Raw genomic sequence first — 7,668 nt, 5'->3', positions numbered from 1 at the left:
TTCAGAATGCTGTGCCAATATTGTTTTCCAGAATCAATAAATTTTTAGTTGCAGAATCAGTAGTTTTAATGGTTTATTTAATAAATTAGTTGAAGCTTCCTGTCCTTCAAACATTGCATTTCTAAAGCATATAGTACATTGATAATTCAAGAACTTATCTTACAGGAATGCACTTCATTTAGATGAATAAATCAAATCTTTGAGATAGTCATTCTGCAAGATACATTTCAGATCTTCAGTTCTAATGGTTTTTAATCAATTTAAAAATTACTTGCGACCGTGTGGATCCTTTTTGTAAATTTTCAATGTCATTTACTTTTATTTGTGAAGATTCAAAGTTTTAAAAATTTTATATTTTTTATTGATATTTTTATGTTAACTTAAAAATTCTTAAATGGTTTCTAATGTTATCAATTTTATAATATTAATTATATTCCAGTTAAAATTTTAAATACATTTAGTTAATTTTCTTAAATTTTATAATTTTTAAATAATTTACTGTAAAAATTGTTTGTTCTAATTCATGTTTATATTTATAAACTTATAGAACACAAATTTAAAGTTGGTTTGTTGTTGTTTATTTGTATTCATTACGAACAAATTACAAACTATAATAAATTCATTACAAATTGGAATGATCATATGAAATGGCCAGATTAACTATCAAGCTAAAACTTGGTTAATTAACATAATAGATATTCTGAAATTTGAACTAAAACTGATATCTTGTGTTAAATTTAATAATTATATTTTAATTTTGAGNAATATAAATTTTCTCTTATAGACTGCTTTTTTAATAAGGATTTTAATAAAGTTTTAAAATGCATTTCTAATATAGCATTTTAAATTTTCGAAATAAAGAAATACAAAATTAGTATTGTAACTAAATAAATCACACTATTATAAGTTAAGATGTATTTTATATTATTTATTTTATAATTATATTTGTAAAATTATTTATATGGAAATGATTTTCATTATAGGAAAACTTTTTAGATAAAGTTCATAATTCTACAAGCGATATTCTTCAAACATTCCTCAGATTTTTGAATACTATTGCTTCATTTCCAGAAGGTAATACTTTATTCTAATTTCAGAAATAATCATTTTGAAAATTTGTCATAAATTGCAATTTGCATATAGAAATCATTTAAGTTATGCATTTAATAATGTAACGATACCTTTACCTAAATAACTTTTCATTTATAGTATACATTATTGAAATTTATAAATAAATAAAAAATTCATATTATAAAATGAAGAATTAAACTAAAAAAGATAAATACTGTATATATTTAACAGTAATTCCTTTGTGATTTCTAAGCCAAATTAATGTAGTAAATTTTTAATAGAGTTATTGTTTATTGCAGTACTAAATAAAGACATACATATGGGGTTCTGGGGTTTAACCTTACCATTTCAGAAAGTCAAAAATTTAAATAAAATTAAACATTGTAAAAATTTGTGTATAACTTATATTTATTTTATATTCATTCAGTTCTTTTAGTCTACTGTATTATGTCATGTTATATACCTGTATTGTAAAATTAAGAAACCATTCATTTATTTTATTTTGTTAGCATAATAAAATAAGAAGCATTATTTTAATTTAAAACAATTTCTGTTAATAACATTTAACTGTACAGTACATATTTAAAATGGTTTGCTTGAACCATATAATTATCAAATTAATTAAACTGAATCTAATTTAAATATACTTAATTTGTAATATGTTTATTTATGTATTACATTAAATGAATTTATCTCAACTAGTTAATCATGGAGTGTATTTTTGGTAACATATTTCAAAATATGCAAAAAAGAAGACAAAATTTAAAGAGATTGGACGAAAATGCATTAGATTAGTTACAGTAATTTTAGAAATATAAAAATATAATTACTAAATTCCATTAATTATTATAATAATAAATAACATTAAATTGCTACATTGTTTTGATTAATTAATGAGGGAAAAATTAATTTCTTGATTTATTGAATATGGTAAAAATTTTAATTAACAGTTTTATATTTAAAAAGTATAATTTTTTAAAAATATAAATTGCTCATTATATCCTAAGAATTATGTGAATATATTTTAAAATGGATTAATTCCATAGAATCCATAATTCCTGTAATCTATGACAGATATATTCTTTTCCCCTTTTTTTTATTAGAATGCTTGATTCAAGATTCAAACCTAAATATTTTAATGATTCAATTAAATTTTTTTCCAGAATAAGGTTTTACTTAACTTTGAAGCAGAGTTTTGTAATTTGACATAATCCTTTTAGAGTATATATTTTTGCTGTTTTTTGTTATAGAAGCTTAATTTATATAAAATTTTATACAGTTGAGCATTCTTTATGTCTATCAAGAGAACAGACAAAAAAGATTTATAATTGAAATTTAAGTCAAGATGCATCACAAAACGGCAGAACTAGTAATTTTTATGGAAAACTCATGGTATTACAGCTTTTAACAAATATTCTAACTTTTATCTTATTGTAAGTTATTTTTATTAAAAAACAGTAATTTTTCTTGTTGAAGTTACAGTGATCAGTTTTGTAGTAAAGATGATTCTCATACCTGATTAACAGCAATAAATCCCAGAGTGACTTTCATCTGTCCAAAACTAAAATGCCACTGCAATTGATGGTATACTGTTTTGTATAAAATTCTTTAAATTTTAGAACATTTACTAAAAACTGTTAGATGTCCTGTATTAGAATTGTTAAGAATTACATGTTAAAATAGCTCTGAAGTGATTTGTTAAAGAAACATTCTTTATTTATGAACTGTTAGTGTTAAGTGATTACAAACTTACAGGGTTTCTATATTATAGAAATAATATAGGATATCAGAATATAGAATATCTTTTCCTATATTTTAATTTCTTGATAGCCATTAGCCAGTAATTTAATGCAAATACTTCCTCTCTGGGAGTAACACACCTGCTGTAGTCAATTTTATGTAATTTAATTATGGGAGTATGAACAAAAGATGAAAAAATTGAATAAAGAATGTGTTATAGAAATTTTGAGTACATTTATCCAAAAGAATATTGCAATATTCCAAAAGAATAAGCAGTATCTGTTATCTTCATTGAATATAAATGAAGTCATGTAATAAATTTAGATGTATAAACAAAATATTTCACTATTGAGAGGAATAGAGAGATTTATGAATCGATGGAAACTGAGGTACAAATGTGAGACATATAAATGGTGTTCCACCATATTTGCACTTTATAGATATCATATTTATTTTTTGTGAACTAAAATGCCAGATATTTTAATTTAATTTAATTATTTTACCTTTTATTGTATCATATGTGTTTATCATTTTTATTTTTAATATTTACTTTATTTGTTTACATTTGCTAGTGTATTTTTTTTATATATTAAAATAATGTCTTTTATGAATTTCTTATAATGTTAGATAAATTTAGTCATTTCTAGATATTCTTTCATCTGAAAATTATGATAGTTTATATGCCATTTTTGACACTTTAAAGTATGAAAAATTACAGAAAATCATGTTCAATAATAATTTATTAGGAACAACTATAAACATAAGTTAGTAATTCGGCTGCAATTTGTAAAAATTGTAGACCTATAAATTCCCACTGTCATTTGTCTATCCGTCTTTCCTTAATCCCGAGAATGGATTTAGATAGATGAAAGACGAGACCAGATATGGAAAGTTAGGGGAAGGCGGCCCCGATTAACTCTATAAGAACATACGATGCAAACCAGAAGTCATGTTATTTCAATTCAAAATTTTTTCCTGAAAGGTGTTAGATCGATGACTGGTACAACTCTATTGTTAAAGGAAAAGTATGATGTACAGGGACATGTCACTGCTAATTTGAGGCGGAGAGAATATATTTTAAATGAAATAAATTAAAAATATGATTAAAAATTGCAGCTTGGCACTATAACAATAAATAATTGCTTGTTCATTTAACAAATTTATTATTGGTTAATTAATTGTTGTACAGTGCATTTCCAATTTGATCTGTTTCTAAATCTCATGGAAGAGATTTAGAAACAGATGTGCACCAAAGAGTTAGTTAAAATTTAATAAACTGTCAACTGTTAAGCACACTATTCTTAGTCTGTTCACCATAACCTTACACTTCTACATAAAATGATGTACAACTAGAAATAATAATTATGGAAACACAGTGTGGCTAAAATAAAAATTACTGATAAATTTGTTTAAAATAATTTAACCTATTTTAGAAAGAGGAAAATTAAAAAAGTAACTTTAAGAAAAAAATTATGTTCTGTGAATAGTGATTGATTATTACATAAATTCCATCTTCCTATTTCTTTGAGATAGCAAGTATATATTTGGAAAACAAAGAAGTAAAAAGTAATATTAATAAAAAAGAAAATGTTTACAATTGATAGTGCAGACTACTTTACAAAACTATATAAACTTTTTTAAATTTAAAAATATTAGAATAAACAAATTTTAATGAATTTATAGAATATATCAGGATGGAAAAAAGTATTAATGTAAATTATATATTGTTTAAGGGAATGCCTTCAATTCTTGACAAACAATCAACAATATGAATATAATTTAACTATTTTAAAAAATAATATAGTATAATACATTTGATATTTATTGGCATAAACAGCTATTTTAAGAAAATAACTGTTAACTTTTCTCATACATTATATAGTGTTGAGAAAGAACCAATTAAATATAAACCCATTAAATCATTAAATAAAATTTTTTTTAGCATTTAAGATTATTTAAATCATACATATTTATATAAGAAACCTTTCTTAATTTTTTAAAAATCATTTTTAATCTCATTTTTATAATTTTAAAAATTTTTTGTTACAGTATTTGAAATTTTGTTTAAATTATAGCTGTGTAAATAGTAAATTTTTTTCTTTTTAATTCATTTAAAATGTATGTAAATATTATTTGAAGTATGTGAAACTTGAATTTTGAATCAAATATTCTTGCTGATAGCAAAGAAGGAAGAAAAAGAAATTTTTAAAAGTATCCATTATTTATAGTTTCTGAAGATGGATTGTATACTGATCTGAAAATGTTAAAGTTATCATTTCAAAGTCTGAACTCCTAAAAGTAAGGCTGCAAATGAGTTTATTTTTGATTTATACACTGTTTATATATATATATATATATATATGCTTATTTTTTATTAATTGAATTTTATTTGACAATAATACTGAATTATTCACAATATTTGAATATTACTATCATTTTTCAAAAAGTTTGAGTTTAAAAATAAATTTGAAATTAATCATTGATGAATTAAGAAGTAGCATGGTAGCTAGAAATAATTTAAAAATGATTTTGACAAAAATATCTTAATTCCTAGATTCTAAATTAGTAAATACAATATTTATTCTAATAAACAGCATGATGTCTAGAACTAATTTCATCTTACAGCTGTGCTGCTTATTAAAGTGTACTTGCTAATAGAGAGTGGATATTATATCCTTTGGGAATTGGGTGCAGATATTAATGCAATAAATTCAGAAAACATTTTCATTTTATTGTTATTTGAACAACAATGCAACATTCAACACACATTTTATTTCAACATACAGTAAAAGTAGCAATTCAGAACAGAAAGTGCAATTTTTAGTTTACAATAAGCCTTATTTTCTTCCAATAGACAGTGCATGTAATATTATAGACTGTGACTTTTTATCTAGCAGCTGTGTTGTTTAATTAGAGAACACTTACTATTAGAAAGCACTGTTTATTATAATAAATATGGTGCTTGTTTCATTTATCAGTTTTATTTATTTTTAGTCTTACACAAAACAAGATTTGAAAAGTGAGGAAAACATTTACTGATTTATAAATACTTTCTTAATTATAATAAACAATAATTTAAACATTTTCTTATCTCATTTAAAGAAAAAAAGTTTAGAAAACAAAGCATTTATCCCAAAATCATTTCTTATAGGGATATTATTGACTATAAAAATGGAAAGTCTCAATACTATAAAAAATAAAAATGTGGTAATTCTGTTCAAAAGAATAAAATTTTACTGTATCTAAATATAGAGAATTTGTCTACAATATCTACAGAATTTAATACATAATTTGATTTTTAATTTCAATTTCTAATCTGATAAAGGATTACGACATACTCAAATATTTTATTCATATTGAAATGATAACAAAATTTTCTAGTCACATCTAAACCATACTATAATCTTAATAATTTTCAATTATTTTTAATTTTGGAAATGACTATTCTGCTGTAGTGACAGAAACTGACCATTGCTATTATTCAGAAATGAATTATTAAATAACTGTAAGTAATAATCTGAAAGTATTGGAGCTGAAGTTACCACTTTATCAAAATTACATAAAAATTGTATTTCATGCATAAATTCTATACCATTTACATCTTGTTAAGTAAATAATAAATCCACAAATCCAATGTAGCTTGTTAATTTGGTTGTTATAATTTAATATTGCCTGAAGTAATGTGAACAACTTCAACTACTTGGTTTGGAAATTTAATAGTAGCAACAATGCTATAGAAACCCAATGCAATGCAACCAGCTAATGCCACCTAGACCAGATGTTGGTTACATACATTCCTTATCTTAGAGCAAACAGACTGTACCATTCAACTCCACGTGCTGAGCAGTGACAAGATCTGTTGATAATCCGATCTGTTGTATTGCCCAGTCTAGTCATGAGTTTCTCAAAATTGTAATAGTTAAGTTGGATAAAGATTGAAAGTGCCAGAGATCATAATGCACAACAGTGTTGCTAAGGTCTCTTAGAGGCTTATGGGAAATCTGCATTACCATGTAGAACAATAACAAGATGGGCAAAAGCCTTCAACGAGAGAGGCACAGATGAGAAAATAAGCCTCATCCAGATCATCCCCATGCAAGTGAAGAACAAGTGAATGCCCCAGGTCAGACTCTAAACATGCATTTTTGGAACATAATCTGTGGCCAGCTTTGAGAGGAAAGTGGAAATACTTTCTGCAGAACCCCCCTGTCATTTTGAATGACAATGCTCATGTGCATTGTGTACAGGCACAATGAAGTGACGTTTTTTTCAACACTGGGCTAGTTGAATCTTTTATTTAGTTAGAACGTTTTTTCCATACATCAACATTTCGGGCATCAGCCCCTCTTCAGCTAACTAAATATATATAAAAATATTTTACAGGACACAAATAAAAACCAAAAAACTCACATAAATTCTTAGTAAACCATACCTCACTTCAGCATGGACACTGCACACACAGCAGAAATCAGACTGCACTTAGGTTTTTAACATTTTCAATATCAATTTTTTATCACAATTTTAACTTTACAGGTTAAAAACAAAACCTTTTCTACATTTTATTACATAAACAAGATAAACTCTGCAGATTTTAAAAAACTAAAACTTACAAATTTCAAAAGTCTTTTTTTGCCACCTCGTCGACTGATCCGACAATTTGCATATAGCACTATGTGCCGTAAGTTATACTAGTTAACAAATTAATCGACAAACATTTGAAAATCCCTAAGGAAATTACAAAAAAATTTTTAATTTTTTTATACAATAAATCACTATTTCTCTTAAAGTTTACTCTGCATATTTTCTTATTATCTAATTTACATATGACGTTAATACAGAACATTGTTTCATTAAATA

At 24.4% G+C, this 7,668-nt stretch overlaps 1 protein-coding gene across 2 annotated transcripts in view; it reads left to right on the top strand.

Moving 5' to 3' along the window:
• Nucleotides 1-976: 976 nt before the first annotated feature.
• The window catches only part of LOC111625747, a 14,566-nt gene continuing 7,874 nt past the window's right edge, over nucleotides 977-7,668 (top strand). Inside the window, exons 1-2 of one of the 2 annotated variants that reach the window (XM_023368967.1) lie at nucleotides 983-1,074; nucleotides 5,040-5,109. The gene's annotated coding sequence lies outside the window, so the exon portion shown is untranslated. Of the gene's footprint in view, nucleotides 1,075-5,039; nucleotides 5,110-7,668 lie in introns of both variants that reach the window. The other variant, XM_023368968.1, reaches the window with a different exon arrangement.

Source organism: Centruroides sculpturatus, unplaced genomic scaffold (assembly GCF_000671375.1).
Source record: "Centruroides sculpturatus isolate CEXI.00-Female unplaced genomic scaffold, Cexi_2.0 scaffold459, whole genome shotgun sequence".
In the NCBI taxonomy this organism is placed as follows: domain Eukaryota; kingdom Metazoa; phylum Arthropoda; class Arachnida; order Scorpiones; family Buthidae; genus Centruroides; species Centruroides sculpturatus.
The sequence above is the reverse complement of the archived record's forward strand: the minus strand, read 5'-3'. Positions and strand labels throughout refer to the sequence as shown.